Source organism: Rousettus aegyptiacus, unplaced genomic scaffold, assembly GCF_014176215.1.
Source record: "Rousettus aegyptiacus isolate mRouAeg1 unplaced genomic scaffold, mRouAeg1.p scaffold_m13_p_4, whole genome shotgun sequence".
NCBI lineage: Eukaryota > Metazoa > Chordata > Mammalia > Chiroptera > Pteropodidae > Rousettus > Rousettus aegyptiacus.
In genome coordinates this window covers 66,780,735-66,802,157 of record NW_023416307.1, presented here as the reverse complement: position 1 = coordinate 66,802,157, position 21,423 = coordinate 66,780,735, and the positions used below count along the sequence as shown (strand labels likewise).

The following is a 21,423-nucleotide window of genomic DNA, read 5'->3' as shown; positions in this document are numbered from 1 at the left end:
CTATTTGCTGATTTCTATAGTGTGAATACTCTCAACATGACTGAGTTCCCAAAAGTGGAAGATGTGCATAATAGGGTTTCATGAGCCAATTCAAAGCAGCTCCAACTCACCATTGAGCCAAGTCTTCCATCATTTGTCCACTTCACACGTTTAACCTCATCTTCTACTACTCCACACAGGAAATCTCTGTTTAAGCTGGATCAGAGCATTCCTTACACAATAACCTTGTTCCCTGTGCCCAAACTACTTTCCTCACTAAGATTATCAGCCTACTGCCTCTCTTTATTTTTTAAGCACTTATTTCTTAGACACAAAGATCAGAGTACATATACGACAAACGAAACAGTCATAGACTATGCCTTTATAAAACATTTTTGAGACAGTAATCAAGTAATCACAGCAATGTGTAACACGAAGTTGACAAATATTAAGGATGCTAATAGAACACCACACAAACCAGTGATGATTTCTTCTGAGAGAGCTTGTGTTCTGCCACTGTGTGGCATATATCTTATGTATGAAAATGCATTGTGTTCCTCAAGTTAAAGGTATACAGCTGTTATATCTATATTGCCTATGCCTGTCTCAGCATTCTATCTGCCTTTATTATTTTTTCAGAAAAAAATATTGGAGCTATAAAAAAAGTCTTGATCTTACCTGACCTGATGGAGCAGCTGATGACACTGACAAGAGGACAACAGGAACTGTGTATCTAAGAGAATGTCAGGACAAGAGAAGGGGGTCAGGCAAGATGAGGTTGACCAAAGGACCCTAATTTAAGCTGAAGCAGAAATGGCTGGGTAGAACTGTCCATAGAGCTGACAGCCAGAAAGGGGTTAGTCAGGACTGAAGGGCATTGACTACAGTGGACCAAAGATCAGATTAAGAATTCTCTACTTCTAATATAACCAGCCTTCCAAATTCAGAAGTTTAAAGTGGTCACTTTCCTTTCTTTTCTCAAAACCAGCCTCCTCAAAAACTGGATATTAACCAACTTACATCATCCTATTAATGATAATGAATAAAAAGGATTAGGTCAATGGTAGAGTTTTAAGCAATTAATAGATGACTTCATATCTAGAGGCGTCTTCCTTACAAAGATCTATTGATTGGCCAAGGCAGGTCTTCTGACATCTCCAAACCTCACAGTCTCATTTTTAATAACATTTATGATTTGTTTTAGGAAAACAGATAACTAAAAAAAAAAAAAATTCATTATCAGTAGAAAAATCCTGATAACTTATAGAAGAAATTAAAAGAAAAATCACTATGAAACTATTGGGCTTCCCTTCATCTAGTCTCGTAGAAACTTATGACATTAAAGGCTAGCTGATATGTAATAATTTCTATACACTTTGAATAGATACATCAATATTACAGATGAGGTAACAATGCAAATAACTGAGTTATTCCTAAAGACCAATATTTTTTTTTAGATTTACCATAATCTAACGCAGTATTCTTAAGGTTGCAATGTGAAATGGATATGAGGATATGTGAGATATTGAGAAACATGAATAGTTTAATGTAATCGTCCAAGGTATTTGGACAAACTCACCACTTTTTCCCTAACTTCTCCAGAACAACTACTTTGAGAATCACTTGTATATGACCAGCAATGTTCAATCTAAGCCTTAGACACATTTGTCAATATCATTCTTCTCCCATGCTAGTATCAGCAACATTGTTCCAACTACCACAACTATAAAAATAACTTTGTCCAGCACTAAATTAGCTTTATTTTATAATGATCTTCCCTGAGAAAAGTTATTTTCACTACAAACAATTTTATTGCAGTATAAAGTATATAAAACTAAAAGCTTTGTAAAAAAGCAAATCCTTCTGCCTTCTTTGATATCCTTAATCTCAAGGAACTAAATTAAACCTCACAAGTACCATTATTTTAATACCAAGTCAAACTTTTATTTACAAAAATGAATGCTGAACATGAGTAGCACGCTAAAATAATCATACCTTTTAACATGTGCTAAATCTTTTAGAGTGCCTGTACTCTTTCTTAGTTTTCATTTGTACATAGAACAAATTATTAAATTTCTGATACCAACATCTCAGCAGCAACCATATTTTCCTTAATGATCTTCTGCCTAATCCAATTCCCTAATATTTGGTTATCAAACCTTTGAGATTTCCCTGACATCCTTTGACAATTCCAGTGATACACTAAACTTAGGATAAGCAATCCATATGGGCTTAACACAGTCTCTTCTCCCCCTGAGTGAACATCAAAACAAATATAACAAATATAGCATGATTTCTCTTACCAAGACTAAAATTATTTGATTTCTATGAATCCATTTTAACTATTTTTTTTTGTTTTAGTTTAGACCAGTGGTTATGAAATGTTAGCACATATCAAAATTACATATAGAGTTTATTAAAACACAGAGAACTTGACCTCAACTTGAGTTTCTGATTGAGTGTGCTTAGAATAGGACCCAGAAATTTGCTTTCAAGTGAAGGTGCTTCAGATCAGTGGACCACACTGACTTTGGATGATCACAGAATTCCATTCTTGAGTAACTTCTGCCATTTGCTTGCTAGCTGATTTGATGAAATTATTTTTTATGGAAAAGTTCACAGCAATAATTAATTCTAATCTGAGAATTAATTTTAATCTATTTTTCAGTCTTCTTTCTACAGTCCTGCTGGGAAGATATTAAAAAATATTCAGCCCAGTCATAAACACAGGCACATCAAGAAACTTAATATTTCAATAAAAGAAGAATCAATGTGTCCTCAACATATTGGTTAAAGGTTAACAGCCAGAGGACAGCTATTATCACATTTCTGCAATAAAGAAATATAAGTGCTAATAGCTTAAGGGACTGGCCCAAAGTCATTTAAGAATTTTCAAGTGGTGTTTAGAGGAGGAGCTGAGCAGCATTCCTAGTTGCTTTTTCATCATAATCAGGGCAATACTCCTGGCTCTTGGATAACAACATTTTCTTACTTCTTCATTTCGATACTTAAAAGACACTGTTTCGGAAATGTTATGTTTTTTAAATTATGATTTTAAAGGCAATTTTACCTACCAGAAAACAGAAATATTTATAAATATTGGCCATTCATATTGTTAGAAATAAATAATAAATTAAATTTTTGTAATAAAGTATTTGCTCATATGAGACCTATGAATACATAAAGACTTAAAATAAACAAATAATGAGAACAAATTCATCTTCACAGAGTATTAGCCAAGCAATTGCCCAAGGCTGCAAAGGCCTCACTTCTCACTCCCATTCATGCCTCCAAGGGGCTTTCATAAGTCAGGCCACCTCTCTTGACTTCAGTATCCTCATTGTTAAAGGAAGAATATTAAACTAGAGGAGCTATAACTTCATTCAAGCTCTAAAGTTTATAGTTCACAAAGCAGTTTAACTAGCAAAAATTAATTTCTTCTGTTTTTTTTTATTTTTCTCTTTTAACTGAAGATTGCAATTAGTCTCAGATGAAAAGCAAATTTTAATTAAACGTATTACTCTTAAAAATAGAGATTCACTTCTTTGGTCAAATGATTGGTCCCAAAGTGAATCTTACAACAAAACAAACGGACAAAAAGATACACACATCTTATTAAAGTTATTGCACACTGTAAAAATGATAGAGAATAAATGCACAATAACATTTTTAAACCCTACATGAGTTGCTGTTATTATTGTTTGTTAACATAGACAACATTTTTTTCCTAGTAAATTATCAAATTCTATTTAAAATATTGCATCTCTCTCTCTCTCTCTCTCTCTCTCTCTCTCTCTCTCTCTCTCTCTCTCTCAATTCCACACACATGTGCTTTATATTTTCTTCCATTACACCAACTGCAAAATAATTACGCAAAAAGATTTAATTCAAAATTACAGTCAAGGCCTAATTTCAACACCAGAAAAAAACTCCAATGGCTAAATTTAAATACCTAGGTAAGTGTCATTAAAGATGCTCACCAGGAATCAAACAGCTCAAATATTTATTGAATATGAATGTAACATTGCCATTATATAAATATAGAGAATTTTATGAAAACAATATATTTAAAATACGTTTTATGAAAACTATTAAATTGTTCTACTATTTGAACAGATAAATGAACATCCATCTAATTTTGACTTTCAAAATAGCTTATCTATTCGTGAACTCTATGGTTAGAAATTATCACATAATGTTTCTCATATGAAAAAGCCTTCACATTTAAATATTAGTCACAGATTTAATATAATGAGATGTTAAAATATGGAAAATAGATGACTTCGAAAGACTCACCAACTTCCATGGGTTTTTAGCATGTTGATACCAGTTGCCCAGCATTGTTATTCTCCCGAAAACAATAAGCCTGGTTAGAGAATTCACCCTACCATAATTATAATTAGGAGGAAAAAAACTCTCTATCTTAGCAAAATCCTTTACTTAGCATTAGATTTGCTACTGTGAATATTTTTACTCTAAGAAAGAGTTTAGATTTTATGAAAAGTTAAACATTTTTGAGTAGTTACACTTAATTATTATCTTGAATGGCCATTTACAGTAAGCCAAAGACACTGGCAACTTGAAGGTCACTTTGGAGTCTATAACCCCATTGTAAAAGTTAGGAGAGGAGGTTAATTGAAGAAAAGAATTTAAATGAAGATTGCATCATTCTTAGTGCATTAAGGTCAAAATATAGTATTGATTTACTTTTATAGGTAAATGATGGATATTCCATAAAGTATTTATGCCATTACCTTAGATTTTCATTGTCCCTTGTATAGATTCTACATTTAGCAAGTATCATGCTAAACAAGTTTCAGTCATCTTTTTCCATTCTACACTGAATGAAACAAACTAGTGAGGCAGTTGTGTCAGAGGGGCATGTTCTTGCTTGTAAAAAATGTGATATACAGGGGCTCTATCTGCTGCCTTCCCAGAGTATATGCAACATGCCCCAATGTTCCCATGATTCATTATGGGACATTCACCTCCTTTATAAAATGTGAGATTCCTTGGAAATCCATTTGCAATAGCAACTAAAGGTGCTATTCTGTATGATAAAATGTTATGAAACTATAAAAAATTATGTCTTTGAAGATTATTAATGAAAAGTTCCCATATATAATATGAAAACTAAAAACTGCATACTACTAATTTTTATAAAATATAACCCTAATTACTTTTCCTAAATGCATAGAAAAAAATAGAATAAAATACATATAAATTATACGTGTGGTTTTCCTTGTTTATAGATCACAGAAGATTTTTTGATTTTTAATACTTTATTCATAGTACTTTTTAAATTATTATTTTTAAAAACAGTAAGCATTTTTATAGTACCATAATAAAAGAAATGACCTCTGGAGGGGCCAACGAAAGCAAAGGGCCAAATCCTTTCTCTCTTACATTCATGTAGAATTAGTATCTGCCATGACCTGTAAGAGGTCAGCAGAAGTTCTGAACAAGCAAGGAGTAAGTATGTGTCAGGGGAAACGAGCTTGAGAACTGAAAAATCATCAGGAAATAGACACAGAAATATAAGGGAGAGCAGGAAGGAAAAGCAGAAAAGGTGATACTTTCAAAAATATCAATGATGCCCTAGATATTAAATGTATGTCACCAATTTAAGATGATGATACTGGACACAAAGTAAATGGTTAAAATGGTGACTTCTCAAAAAGCTATTATTTAAAACAAGAGAATGTTAAAATCACTATTTGATCAAGGTATTGCTTATTTCTTTCTTTGTTCTCAGAATCGAGTAGCTTTTACTTTTCTTAGTTTTTCTTAAAAACTAAGAAAAAACTAAAATGGAATTAAAGAGCCACTCAATTATTGATCTCCTGAAGTTTACATATCTGCTGATGAATGTTACATGAGAAAAAAATTTTTATCAGACAAATAATCCTCTAAATTATGTCAATTATCAGAAATTCTGTTTTTTAAAGGTAGGATAATTCCAAGTTTTGTGAAATGTGCTGATACACAGTTCCCCATAATGATTAGAGGTAAGACATTTATATAGAATACAAGATAGGATTTTACCACTTATATGATTTTACCAAATATAGGATTTTACCACTTATTATGATAGTAAAATTATATCTTTAGCTCTATTCCCAGAATTAAAAAAGATATGTTTGACTAAAATTCAACTGAAATTTGTCTTGAAAATATGTCACTGAATTGAAATACATTTTAATCTCCCAACCAAAAGGGAAAGAATTGTAAATTTATATTAGCAAAATCAATGGTCTAGAGTATTACAAATTATGTTTTCAAATAAATATATCTATGAAGATGTGGTAGACATTTATTAAAATTCTAAAGGTTATCAGAATTCATAAGCCAGTTCAGCCAAGGTTTATTATTAAAATCCCATAAACTAAATATTCAAGGTATTTCACAGTCTGGCCATAATAGATTGTGGCTTATTTCCTGTTACTCATCATTCTAAGAAGTGGAATACAAAGTTTCTGCCAAATTAAAATCTAAAAAAAGTTTAGGATTCTTGCATAAAGATAACATCTCCATAAGTGACAGAGTAAAACCGTAAATGTGTGTGCTGGAAATTGAGCTTTTAGAGGTAACTAGACAAAGCTTATGCTGTAAGATAGCAGGTTCTAATAGCTGTATCAAAGTTAAATTAAGTTTAAACATGTTCACATTATTCTCTTTCCTATGAAGTTTTAGAGACAAGTACAAAATCTGCCCAAAGAAAACCAGCTTTGAATTTCAGTCCACAATTCAATTTGACAATAATAACCAAAATAATAATGGCTTAATTTAAACCAAAGTTATAATTATGATTTCAAATTTGCTGTTTGCCTGGAAACCTCTTGAGGGGAAGAAGTATTTCTGTCTAAATCATTTCTCCTTCTGCAGCTACAAGCACAGTACTCAATAACATTTTCCAAATAAATTCACTCATTTTAATTCAATTTACACTTCCTAAATATCAACTCTATGATAGGCAATGGTGATATATAAATAGACAAAATATGAATTTCAGCATTCTTGAAGTTGTTTTGGCTTCAGTTTCCACATCTGTATAAAGAAATAGCAAACTGAATAATTTATAATGTTCCTTTTCACTCCAAAACTACATTATCCTACTATCCCAAACATTAATTATTTATCTTTAAAAAATATGCAAAGCTATAGTATTATCAGCTTTAAACTATCTCTTTTAATGGCAACAAGCAGTGAAAGTACAAGGTAGTCTGAAAGCTTGGAAATTGAAGTCAGACAGTCATTAGCTTGATCAGGAAAGAAAACCACAAAGTATTTAAAAAGAAAAATTTAATATAATGAATAACTATAATGAAAGATTGGAATAGGAGATATCAGCTATTAAAAAGTAAAGGGAATTCCAAAAAATATAGGAATTGCAGGTATAATGAGCAGTCACTACCTTAAAAACTGAGACTGAACACCTGAGAGAATGTCTTCCCCCTATGCCAGGCCTGAGATACAGACCTTGCAGGAGAGGGTATAGCCATGACCCAACCCGTTGAATGGCAGAGAATTTGCTGTGGTGCCTAGTTGACTTAACTTGCTGGAAGTCTGTGCTCTAACATGCTTGTGAAAGCTATATACAGAGAGGTGCCTCTCCCTGCAAAATCACCTGATTGGTGCTGCCATGCACTGCAGAATGAAGCAACTACGGGAGCTATAGAGGTCAAGCAATGCAGAAGCTGTTCATGCCATGGGAACCTGCTGCTAGATCACTCCCAAACCAGAAAACAAAAAACTCTCCACTTGCAGTGTCTCTCCATCCCTCTGTACTGAGAAAGCCCAACATTGTGTCAGTTGCCAAAAGTTCCAGATCCATTTTTACAGATCAGGCAAAATGGGTGAATTTGAGCTAATAGGCAATAAATAGATAAGCTGTACATTTCACTGTTGAATGCTCCCTGTTACATACATTTTAACTCCCATACAGCAACAAAACAATATTATATCTTATAGTTACCCTTTTAAAAAGAAAAAGACTCTTTCCCTAAAATGAGACTATGAAAAGTCGTTGTATTTATCACTGGCTATATAAAATGCTCCACAAATTCAGGAAGAGTCCTACTGAATATTTTGTTACCTAAAAGACTAAATTGTAAATTTAGCTACCAATAGTAGATACATAACATAAAAGGAGGAAAGCAAAGGTTGAAGAAAATGGTAGCATACAAATAAACACACACACACACACACAATATAACAGTCGAATAATATGCAAAGTCTCTACAAGCATCATTTCTGTGATTGGTCACCGGATTTGTTTACTGTCTTTGGCTTCCTTTTTTCATTGCTCATTGGTTGTTACCTCTATCATCAGCCAGAATCTCATTTAGCCAGAACTTAAATTTTCTTCCAACTCTAGAATATATAATTTTTTTCTACAACTTCAGAGCTCTGTTCAGTAATACTTCACAGATTGTGAATAGATGTTTATTCAGTATGTAAAGAGCACAATCTTTGGGCTAGAACAATATCAATTTAAATCCCACCATTTACTAGATATATAACTTTGAGTAAGTTGCTTACTTACTTTTGGGCCTAAGTTTCATCGGTAAAATAGAAAAAAAAATACGTCATGCACATTAATATACAATAGGAATTCAGTTAATTTTACCTATGCTATTTCATCAAAAAAAATCTACATTGACTCTAAGATATATCACTACATTACGAACCAAAAAGAACAACAATAAAAAAAAATGGAAGAGAGGAAGAGAAAGAGGGAAAAAGAGAAGGAAGAAAGAAAAAAAATTTAATTAAATCATAGCATGTTATCATTATAGATGCTTTCCAATATCAGAGATGTTAAAATGTGTGTGAGGGGGGAGGTTAAATCTTTTTAAAATCAATGAGATAGGCATTACTGTTATTGTCCTAAGGCAAATCAGCAATCATTTTTCACTTTCAATTCTAGCAATTAAAATATTAAATCAATATTACAGAATATGGAATGTAAAAAGTAAATACTATATATCCATTATAGAAGGGCATCAGTGTGTTCATAATGAATTAATTATTGAGTGCTTTCTATGTGAAAGATAAAATGTGATAAAATAATTGAGCAAAATGAGAATCCCTGTTTATGTTAAAGCAGACAGCCCATAAGGAAAGAAAAGCATTGATATTATTTGGCCAGAATAAGCAGTGAAGATAGGAAATATTTGACAAATAAAAATAGAGGAAAACACTGTACTTTTTTTTTTTAATATAATATTAAACCTTTAAAAATGTGAACATTTTAAGTACCCATTCTGGAAAATCTTACATGTATAGAATAAAAACATAGTATGTTAAGCTGAATGACATGAAGCAAATGATTCAGTGACTATGAGCAAGATGCCACTAGGATCAGAATAAGAAGCCTAGAACATTATGATGAAAAAATTGAATGTTAAAATATCCATTTCTCAAGCATGATTGATTTATGAACTGAATCTCTTCAAGAACCTAGGGTTTTGAACCCTGACCTAGTCAAACAAAAATGTCTGAAGGAAAATAGATTTGCTAGTCCAAACACAAAAAGAAGTAGAAAGTGAAGTCACAGTACAAGTTTCCAATCTGGAAACAAAAATGACAAGCTTTAAAATTTCACTGTCATTTCATGGAAGAACAACAAGCTGATGTTTTCTAATGAGATAACAGTGTCCATGGTTACACTGGACTAACAACATAGCCAGCAGGCATTTATTATTCTTTTATTTACTTAAAAGCATACTTTGTATATCTACCTAAAGGGAAAAACAATATATTTATTTTCTCTTCTACCTTGTATAACTTGTATCTTAAAGCTATTGTAGAATAGATAGGCATTTTACTTAGTGTTTTTCATAACAAAATAAGTCATTGAAAAAAATAAATAACAAATACATTAAAGAAGAGAGTCAAGATTTATATGCTATATGGTATAGATAAATGAAAATAAATATCCAGTTATTTGACATCAGATGATAATTTGACCCATAATGACTATCTAGTTATCTTCTGTTCTTGTTTCTGTGCATCTCTATGCATGATAACTCTTCATTCCCTAATCTTTCTACACTCTTGTTTTCCCTCTATCTATAATGTTGAACTTTTACTGAACACTTATAATTTGCTGTTGGCTAGAAAGGAAAATCGAGGGTAGAATGCCTTATGTGTATAAATAATAATACATAATAACAGTTACATAAATATTACTTAACTCACGTTTATTAATTAGAATAAAATTATATTAGAAAGGAAATAAAATTTCAGAGAGTGAAGAAAAGGTATTTCCAGATATAAATAATATAAAAGAGTAAACTTAGGAGAAAAGATTAGATTAATGACTCAGCTAAGTTAAAAAATACAAAACTAGAATTTGGAGTGTGTGTGATAAGAGTTATAATTTTTGATAATATCGATCTTATCCATGAGAAGATAGTTAGAGGTGGAACATGTAAGATAAAGTAACAATAATATGTTTCTAATACTGAGTACAGTAATAGAGGCAAAGCAGAAAGATATACAATTCTAGAATAAATGACAATCTATGAAGATTAGATATATGAAAAAGCCTAGGGATAGTTTCTAGAATTCAGAATTTCCATCCCACTATAGGCTTTAGTATCTAACTTGCCCATAGAAAGATTCTTTACCACCAGATTTTTACTTCTAAAAGACATGTACTTATAATTTTCTGGTTAAGCATTGTGACTTTAATACATGCATTCATTTCTGCTCCACCTAAAACATCCAAAATGGTAGGAACTAAGAAAAAAAATTGACAAACAAAATCAAAGAAAAGTATAGCAATGTAGAGACGTTAACTAAATTTTTAAAACTGGAACACAAATAGGCTGTTAATACTGAGGAAGATTGTGTGTGTGTGTGTGTGTGTGTGTGTGTGTGTGTGTGTGTGTGTGGAAGTGGGGGGTTAACAAGAACCTAGCAGTTTCACACTATAGAACCCCAAAGAATTGGAGGGATCTGTTAATTTCATGAAGATGCAAGGCACAGCAGAAAGGATAGTAAGAGGCTAAGTCTTTAAAAAGAGCTGCTAAATCCTCTTCTCTCATGCCAGTCAGCCAATAATTATATCTCTCCTACCTATGCGAAAGATGAAGCGTTTACCCTCTGAAAAAGTTGAACAATAGAGGACCTCATCTAAAGATATAAGGAACAGGTGAGGGGAAGAGGTAAGGTACTAATAATGAGATTTAAGTGATAACTCAATTAACAAACATTGAGTCTACCACACTCTTTCCCATCCTAATACATCCAGGTCAAAATCCCCAATGGAAGAAATGGAAGGAAAAAATAGACCAAAAGGAAAAACTCCCACAGATACTGACAGTAAGGGTCCCCTCAAACATAATAAAAAGCCTGAGTTCTCCCATGAGCCATCTGAGAAAACAGAGCTCCAGTAAACTTCAGTGCCCCACTCAATATAAACAGGAGGCCAAGGACCACCAGCCGGTTGTGGAAAATCTCTAATATGAAACACGAAAATAAAAATTTACAGAAAAAAAAGAAACAAGGAAAAATTATGAAGCAAAATATTTTTAAAATATTTTGTTGTCCTTGAAGAAATAAGAGAGAGATTATAATTATAGCCCCCAAATCAGAATGCTACAAAAAAGGGATCATTTTAGATAACAAAAAAGTTCTAAGAAAACCAAAATATAATAGCAAAAACCAAGAATAATGGAAAGATTGGGAAATAAAGTTGAGGATATCTCCCAGAAAATAAAACAAAAATAAAGAAAAATAGGATGGAAAATATAAGGGGAAAAAAAAGATTTATTCGGAAAGTCCAACATTTATGAAATAGGAGTCCCAGATAAAGAAAGCAAAGAAAATGAGAGGGAAAAATTATCAAAGAAATAACGCAAGAAAAATTCCCCAAATTCAACCGTTAGATATGGATCTCCACATTGAAATGATCATAAAGAATTCTACAGAAATAAATGGAGAAACAAAACTAAACAAAACTAACTCACATAGAAGTCTGTCACTGCAAAATTTCATCACCTGAGGGATAAAAAGGGATCATGAAACTTTGGAAGGACAAGCTTAATGTGCAAAAAACTGTTAAAAGTACCATCAGCCTTACCAACAGCAATGCTGAAAGCAATAAAACAAATGTAAAAATGCTTTCAAAATTCTGAGGCACGATTTGCTACCTAAAAATTTAAGTGTAAATTATCAATTGTGAGGACAGAAAAAAATTTTTCCAATATATATGCTCTCAAAAAATTTCTCCCTCTACATAGTTACCTAAAGCTTCTGGAGAATGTCTCCCATAAAACAAAGAAATAAATAAGAAAGGAAGATACAATGTATCTTCAAGTTCCATATTAATCAGAGTGTCTAGTTTCAAATAACAAGAGTGTCTAGTTTCAAATAACAAGGGTTAGAAAAACAAGCCAGGCCACACAGCATTATCACCAAAGAGATGTGACACATTTCACATCTCTTGAGCTGTGTTTTGGGTGAGGAGGAGTGGTTCCACCATGGGGGTCAACATCCTCTACAGCAAGGAGGGAAAGATTGGGAGCAAGTTGCCCAGGACCCATGATATCTACCAAAGGCTACTACTGGTCAAGCTCTACAGCTTTCTGGCCAGACAAACCAAGTTTACCTTTAACCAAGTTTGGCTGAAGAGGTTATACATGAGTCACACCAACCAGCTGACGCTCTCCCTTTTCCTGATGATGCGGAAGATGAAGCTTCCTGGCCAGGAAGACAAAACAGCTATGGTTGTAAGAACAATAAAGATGATGTGTGTGTCCAGAAGGTGAAAAGAAGGTGTGTGTGCTGCAGAGTGAGCAGCCACACCCAGAATCACACCTTCCAGGTGGGGGGCAAGATCCTCACCTCCAAGATCCTCACCTGGCCCTGAATTCCCCCAAGAGCTTAGGCAGTGCTCTGCTGTCCGTGCAAGGGCTGAGAGGTGTACAGGCTTTTCAGCAAAGTCCAGGGAATCCCACAGAGCAACACCAAACCCTACAGACGCTGCAAAGACCAGAAGTTCAATTGTAGCAGAGACTGAAGTTCCAGCTGCGGCTACAAAAACTAACCCCAGGTTCTGCCTTGTTATTAAAGGTTTTGGATATAAAAATGAATTAATTAATTAATTAAAATGGAAAAATAGTCACTGAGGCCTTTTTCTGTTTTGCACACGAAACCACTGGGATCTTGCCTGGAGATACCCCTGAGATTACAATGTAGATACACATGACTTGAGCCAGTTGTTGGGAAGTGAGGTGAGAAAAACACTGATTTGGGCCAATCGCATGATTACAAAGTTAGGATTTCCAGCACATTTCCAGAGAGTCAAGCTTGACTTCAGTAGCATATCTAAAGAAGCAATGAGAACATTGCAGGGATGGGAGAGAGCAGTTAGCTACCAGAGACATCTGAAAATATTGACTAGGGGCTTAAGTTGCCACTGACTACACCAAGAATTCCACCTCACAAAGTGTTATTTCTGCTGCCATCAAAGAGAGCATTCTGTACCCTTTCTTTATGCATTGTGAGCCATGTTAAAGTTTGCCATGAACACACTTGAATGAGTCATCCTATCTCATACATTTGTATCCTGGCTGAAAGTGTTTTGGGAAAAGTGAGGTGCTAGCATTTTTAGCTACTAATCAGTAAGTCACTCTTTACTTTCCTACAATGACCATAAGAGTGAAGATTTTCCTAATCACAGAAAAGGCTTCAGGTTTTGGGCATACAAAACAGAACAAATGTCCTTTTTCCATGGTATCCATGAAATACTAAATCCAGCACAGGCCACAGGTGTAGAGAATTTCCTGAGCATGAAAAGTGCGAGGATGATGGCTATATGTCAAACCTAGAGAATAACTATGCAGACCAAAGCAGAAGACTTAAAGAATTAAAGTTCTAGAATAGATTTGACAACTTTGACTTAGTAGAAAATGGGACTGAGAAGTATTGAAGTGTTGGAGATGTTCAACCAGAGATTATAAGAAAATTAAATAACAACAATAATTAAGGGCAATTAACTCTATAAAATAAAAACAAAAAAATTTGTTCAAGAAAGGAAACTTAAGAATAGTGCTTGACTTGGCTCTGAATTAAATAATATATACATAGCCAGGATAATTAAAACTCTGATTTAAAAGTTAACTTAAATGTTAAAAACTGGGTTTGTTTGATGGAAAGAGGAGACATACATGTCTATGAGAGGGACGCTAGAGTGTAAGAGGAGTTTAAGAGAAAAAATCTTCAGTTTCCATAGTAGGAGGTCAATAAACAATATCTGAAATTTAGAAAGATACTCAAAATAAGTTATTTTGGAACCTGCCTAAACACCAAAAAAAAATGGCTGAAAGACGTGAAAGCGGTATCTACTGGGGGAATAGAGAACCGTGGAAAGGGATGAACAGAAGACTGCAGTTTTATGCATGCTTAAATCATACAAAAAAAATTAAAATTTGTTATTAGAAAGAGCACAATACTTACTGCTGGTGGAATTACAAGCTATATTATTTGAAAACTATGTAACCAAATATAGCAAAAACTATAAAGCTTTTGTACTTTTTGACTCTTTAATTCCATTGATAGAAATTTATCATAATGAAGCAATTCAATAAAGCAAAATGTTGTCCACTATACCATTATCTATAATAGCAATAAACATAAAAGAAATGATTTATAAATTATGGTTAACTTAAGGACATAAAACAATTTATAATTAAAAATTATAATTATAAACACAATATAGAAACATAGGAAAATGTTTATGATATATAGTTAGATTAAAAAGGAAGGATATGAAATTATAGGTTCAGTGCAATTGCTAATAATTAAAACCATGTTTGCATGTGGAGGAAAAAAAAAGCATAAAAGATAAGTAAAAGCAAAAGTAAAAACCAAAGTTAAAACAAAGTGGAAATAAATGTAAAGAAAAATACCCAGAATGTTTAGCCATTTATAAAGATAATATACAAACTAAGGAAATGTGTGCAATACTTCATGGAAAATGTACTATTATCTTCATGTGAGCCTTTGCTGAACAATAAAACACCTTGAAATTTAGAAGCTTAAATAAAAATAATGTATTTTTGTCATGATTCTGAGGTCTGAATTTTGGAATGAGTATATTTGGTTCTTCTGGTTTCTGCTGGGCTCACTCATTTTGCCATGTCTTGTCTAAGCCAACATTAGCAATTATGGTTTATCTCTGCTCCATGTGGACTCTCATCCTATAGCACAGTAGCCAGGACTGGCTCACAGAACAGCTAGGCAGGGTTCCAACAATCTGAGAAACATATGCAATGTCGTCTCAAGAGGCCCACACTTGCCATTGGTACAAGGCCGCTTCTACCAAATTCTATTGGTCCAAACAAGTTCTAAGCCTAACTTTGGTTCAGAGCAACAAGTAAATGGATTCTAAATTTTCATAAGAACTGAGAAAGAACCTTTTTAAGGGAATGAAAGCAGGAAGGAGTGTGGTCATTTTTGCAACCTGCCATACTTCCTAATACATTAAAAAAAAAAAAAATCAAAGGTAAAAAACAAAAAGCCAGATATTATATATTAAAAATAGCTTTTTAATATGATCATAAACCTTACTAAAAAATAAACACAAAACCCATTAAACATGACAAATTAACATCTTAATGTGATAAATGCAAATTAACCTATATTGAGAAACCATTTTTTATCATTATAGTTAAAATCCAAAGGATTGATAATATAGTGTTAGTGAAACTATGTGGAACTAAGCATTTTCATACATTGTAGGTAAGAATGAAAAATATTGAAAAAAAATTTACCAATATATAACAAATTTATATATATAGGTGTTCTTTGACCCAGAAATCCCACTTCTCAGAATCTCATTCCAAAAATACAATGGCAAAACTATGAGTGAAATTATGTGCAAAGCTATTTATTAAAGCACAATTTTTAGTAGCTAAAGATTGAAAGCAAACACAAGTTCATCAATAAAGAACTGGGTGAATAATTACTATAAATTCACACAATGGAATACAATGCAACTATTAAAGGAAGAAGAGAGAGTTCCATATACACCTGTAGTCTCTAGGATTTAATATTAAGTTAAAAAAAAAAAAGCCAGGCTAACATTTATCTAATAAGACATATAAATAATTATTTTGTTTCAAAAGAAAAGGATAAAGCATAAATTCAGTAAAATGTATATCTACGAAGGGGAGAAGAACATGGTCGAGGGACTAGCCGTAGAGGTTAGTCTTCTCTGAATCTACTTGCTTTGCAGATGTGTTTTAAGCTATATAAATATTTTATAATTATAAGACAGAGCCATATCAAAATGAAATAACTGCAGTCCCCAAAATTCAGATCCAAAACCAAAAATGTACTATATGTTTATTTGCTGGCCTAATAAAGAGAAATAAAGTGACTAAAAACATAGCAATTTTCCTACCATTCCTGAGTGGGCATAAAGAGGTAGAGAAAAAAGAAACTGTATAATAGGTTAAAGCAGCTGTTTGTAAATGTTAAATATCCAAAAAAAGTAAATAAGTAGCCAATGGAGTTAATCAGAAACCCATAATGATAAATTAGAATCGAAAATGTTATTATAAATTTATGGTTTACTTTTCTTAAAAAAATGATATTTATAAATTTGTCCACTAAAAAGAGAAAAAGGCCTAGAAACAACAAGTAATCATTGGTTCAAACCAACCAACCAACAAACAAAAAGCACTGGCATTCATTTACTTATCTCAGCATAGCATTCCCCGCTAAACAGAACCAAAAATCATTGAGGCAATGGCTAATTCCAGGTTTGGAAGAAGAAATGTTGAAGATGATCCTGGACATTAGGTCATATCTGTTAACAAGGGCTCCATCAAAGACTGCTGGGGTCATATCCAAAGGATAGAGGAGCCAACTTGAAAAGTCTCTTTGTGCCAAAGATGGACAATTTGTGTATAAATAAAAATTAAAACTGTAATGGAGAGATACAATAATCTATGGTAAAATCCACAAGTTCAAAATGACATTTAAAAATATATTAATCACTTTGGGTGAAGGTGGACAACAAATTCATTATTTAGAAAGTGATAAGAAGGAAATAGCCAAGCATTTAACATGTCTCTTCCATGTGAAACAAATATTCAAGTTAACAAAATGCTTGAATGCTAACCTCGAAAGAGGTAACCAGATATGTTCTCCTCATAAAAGGTACACCACGACATATAAGGTGTTTTTGCCCAAAGTAACGAGCCTGAATCAGATCGAGACATGCAAATAAACTGGTTTTCAACCAATAAATTACAAGGTCAAAAATTAGTAGAAGGTGTAACCTACAGATCTTTTATGTCTCATTAAAAGATACTAATGAGACGTATCAAAATAAACACAATGTTTTGAGCTTACTTAGATACTGATTTAAACAAACCAGTTGTAAACAAACTATTATAAAATTGGGAAAATTTGAACATGAACTTTATATTTTATAATATGGGCTATTTCTAATTCTTTATTAGATATGACTATATTGTGGCTATGATTAAAGGGGAATTCTCACCTTTCAGCAATATATACTGATATATTTACATATGAAATTATGTAATATCTTGATTTTTTAAAAAAATTAATCTTATTTTGAGTTAGTGTAATAAGAGGAAGTAGAGATGAAGCAAAGCACAATCGAGATCAAGATCAAATTAATCTATCATCTGTAAGATGCCTTTACCTGCTCCCAAAAGGAACAAATACCAGTAATGATTTGCAAATTTTCTTTTTGGAATATTTTCTATGTAGAAATGATCGAAATGAAACATAGAATTTGTCTTTCATTTACAACATTAAATATCAGTGTGTAAACCAAAGAAAATTTCAGGTACTTCATTAAATATCATCCTAATAACAATTCAAACTAAATTAAATTGTATCTTTCTCATTCCATATTTCTTGTATCTTATTCACTTTTCTCTTTTTTTGTAATACTTATTCTCTGCTCTTTGTATTTTATCTTCTACTGTTTTAATATTTATTTTTCTCTTCATTTCTCTCTTTATCAAATAAGTTTATCTATAAGGAAACATTACGGAAGTGCATTATGAATGTCCAAGGTATCAAACTTCAGAAACTTGGAACTGTTAGTAGCAAAATTAAACTGCAATAGTAACTGTGGTATAGTTTCTCCATAATTATCTACTGCTATATGTATAAAGATTTAGTCACAACAGTAATACCAGAGTTCTCACATGGTCCAACTGTTAAATAACTCAGCATAATAAATTTAGCTGTTTTCACATGAACCACTGATGCGCAAAAATAATTTCCTGCTAATCAGTAATAATGACTATATACCCAGTGAGTCACCGTTACACTTTAAGAAGAAGACTGTGCTAATGCGTGAATAATTATTGACCTGATTAAATGTTCAATCTTGCTCTTGAAAAAAAAAAAGTGCACACCATTTAACAATTCAGCTGTATATTGTCTTCACGATAAAAGCAAGAGGTAATTTGGATAACTAATGCACCAGCTAACTTTCGTTAGGCAGTTCCCAAAAGCAGATGATTTTCATCTCCCTTAAACATTACAGGAACCTACATTTTTCTCTGTCTTGTGTCCTTAATGTGCTGCCAACTATTTTCATTTTTTTTCCTAAAGGCAAGGGGGAAAAAGATTTAGAGAAAATGCAGTCGATGATAGGGTTTTATCTGTCTTTCAGTTAAGAGGGCTTCAGGTTCAGAGAAAAAGCTATTATAGTTAGCACCACAGAACATTCCTCTAACCAGGCCACATTTCAAAACTATTAGTAAGGTAAGCCTTTTTCGGGAAACAAGAAATGCGTAGACTTCCAGACATTTAGCAAAGACCAAGTTGGAGTGTGATGAAGAGCTAAGGGCTATTATTTGTCAGGTTACAGTTGTCTCTGTTCAAATTGTTTCCTCCGTTTGTTTCCCTAAGATTATCTCTCATTAAGTACAAAGAACAGTTTTGCTCTCCAGAAATGTCTTGACATTGTAAATCAGATCAGAGCCATAAAGAGGAAAGGAAGCATGCAATCTGGAGAGGATACAATGTGCTTTCATTTATGAATGAGTGTAGTGAGACCGTGAATATTATGTTATTAAGAGCTGAGTAAATATACTAGGTCAGAGGAACTTCCCGAAAAGTTAAAATGTACCCTGAAGAAACAGTTTGAATCCTGCAGCAAATCTGTTGGGACAGCATCATAACAAGTCTCACTGTATATCACTGTTTAAAATTCTCAGTTTTCTTGGGAGAAGGGGGATTAATTAGTCCACAATCAAGGTAAGGAGCATGGACAGCAAAGCAGTGTGCGCTTTCCTTGGAAGGAGGCATTTGCTGCCTGTTATAATACTGTTTTTCACCCAAACTACACTAGAATTAAATAACATTAGAAAGTATTTCCCCAAGTAACATTTAATTAAAACGACTTTAGTGATCCTGATAGTGATAAGGGGTCTTCTAGGAATAACTGAAATATGACTGCAACTCTGGGAAAGGCAAAATATGTTCAATGAAAGCTGCATTTGGATGTAATCAAAGATGGGAAAAAAAAATGGAAAAGCTAGAGCCATCTTTCTTACGAGGATGTTGTTTGTGTATCGGTTATGCCCATTTCAAACCATTTGCTTTAATTTTAAGGGGAACTATGAAGCTACCTCAGAGGTACTTTGAAACAACAGAGTAATATTAAGTTTGGGGCTCATGAGGCAAGTATATCTATAAGTTGTTTGTGCCTCAATATTAACTTCAGACTTTAATTAGTTAATCTTTCAACTTCTTCCTTATTAAACGGTAGTCTCTCACATCATACCATGAGAATACTGCTTCCTGTTGTACTAGGAAGTCACTTCAGACTGTAAATAATAGTCCTATACTATAGCACCAAATAACAATTATTCTTTATTCTGAGGATTCTTGGCATTAATAAAATGAGTGTATAATGATCATTATGCTCTGTCTAGAAAGGTAAATCAGTGTATAATACACTTTGAATGACTTTTATCCCAAATGACAAAAATATAAAGCTGCAATGAATAAGGATAATTTAGGTTATCAAGAAAATGTACTTGCCTGAAGCCATTTATATTCCATTATAATGTATAAATCACTGCTATATCAGCATAATAATACTTACCGGAATTTTTATTCCAATACAAATTTTTCTAACTCTGAAGAGACTTGATACAGTATTTTTTCCTCTGAAATAGACCCATCCACATTTGTCTGAATTTAGATTAGGCAGAAGGGATTTTTAATGGTGCAAACAAAAAACGTTAGATGAGGGTAGTATAATGTTTCTGCTCAGAGATAAAGTTTATGTTTCTCTAGAATTGAGCCAATACAGCAGAATGGAGGTTGCTCATGAGTTGTGAAAATTCCCATCAGTTTTTCCCTATCTTAATTCTAAACCCCTCTCCTCAAAAGTTGCATGTTAAGAGACCTGAAGTAGGTATCTTGCTCTCCTGTCTAGTAAGCCTCTTGATGCAGAAAGTTTATACGAACACATACCCTTTATCTCAGCTCCGAAATAAAAGTATATCTCTCTTACTGGCATTGTGCTAACATTTTCATTTCTCACCTTCAGTTGGAATCATTAACTGGGTAGGGTTTGCCTTTGGGGTGCCGTAGAGAAACAGGAAGCTATTTTCCACTTCTCCTTCTCAAGGTCAGAGTAACTATGAGACTCTACTGCAAGTACACATTCTCAGGGAAAAGCAACATTTGGTGTATGGAAGGAGAGAAAGTATGCTGGTGGCAAAAACAAAACAAAACAAAACGAAAACTTAAAAAAAAACCCTTCTCTTGTAATTTGGATATTTTAGAGTAGGATATTTGGTCCTAATGGGCCAAGATTTTATAAAATAACACTATTTATACCACCTACTTCCTAAAAAGTTTTATGAAATTAAAAATTAGGTAAATAGTGATATTAAAATTAAAACAAGAAAAACTCACCAGAAAAACTGAATTGAGTAAATGAGAAGTAAAGAAATAAAAATATTATACCAGAAAACATAAGCTCAGGAAAAGTCTTGTGGTGATATGAAAACTCCCCATCTACCAAGAGAAAGAAAGGGAAAACAGTTCTCACCATTAAAATTTAGAAAGTTCATCTGATTATTATGAGAGACTAAGTTTTCTTATTCAGGACAGCCGAAAGGAATCAGTAGTTCACTAATTCATTCTCTGGGTGAACACACATTTCTTTGAGAATTCAGAACAGAGACAGGGAATCACAGAAAAATCGGTTTCTTAAATACAGACTACTGATGAAGACGGACATCTGTGGGTGTTTGTTTTAATCTATACGATCGTATTTCTTCAAAATGAGCTGTTATCAAATATCTCTTTAGCTTTTGTTGTCTCTCCTGGACTGTGTGTGTATATTTCTCTATGAAAAGTAAAATTAGCACAATTAAAGATTCAAATTAAGTAGAATAATTTTACTGATCTAATATC

The 21,423-nt window shown here is 32.8% G+C and overlaps 1 long non-coding RNA gene across 1 annotated transcript in view; it reads right to left on the bottom strand.

The window, feature by feature from the left end:
* Positions 1-21,423, bottom strand: part of LOC107514121 — a 55,075-nt gene that overhangs the window by 20,397 nt on the left and 13,255 nt on the right. The window contains exon 2 of the long non-coding RNA XR_001597684.2: positions 658-712. This is a non-coding gene — a long non-coding RNA (uncharacterized LOC107514121). The remainder of the gene's footprint in view (positions 1-657; positions 713-21,423) is intronic.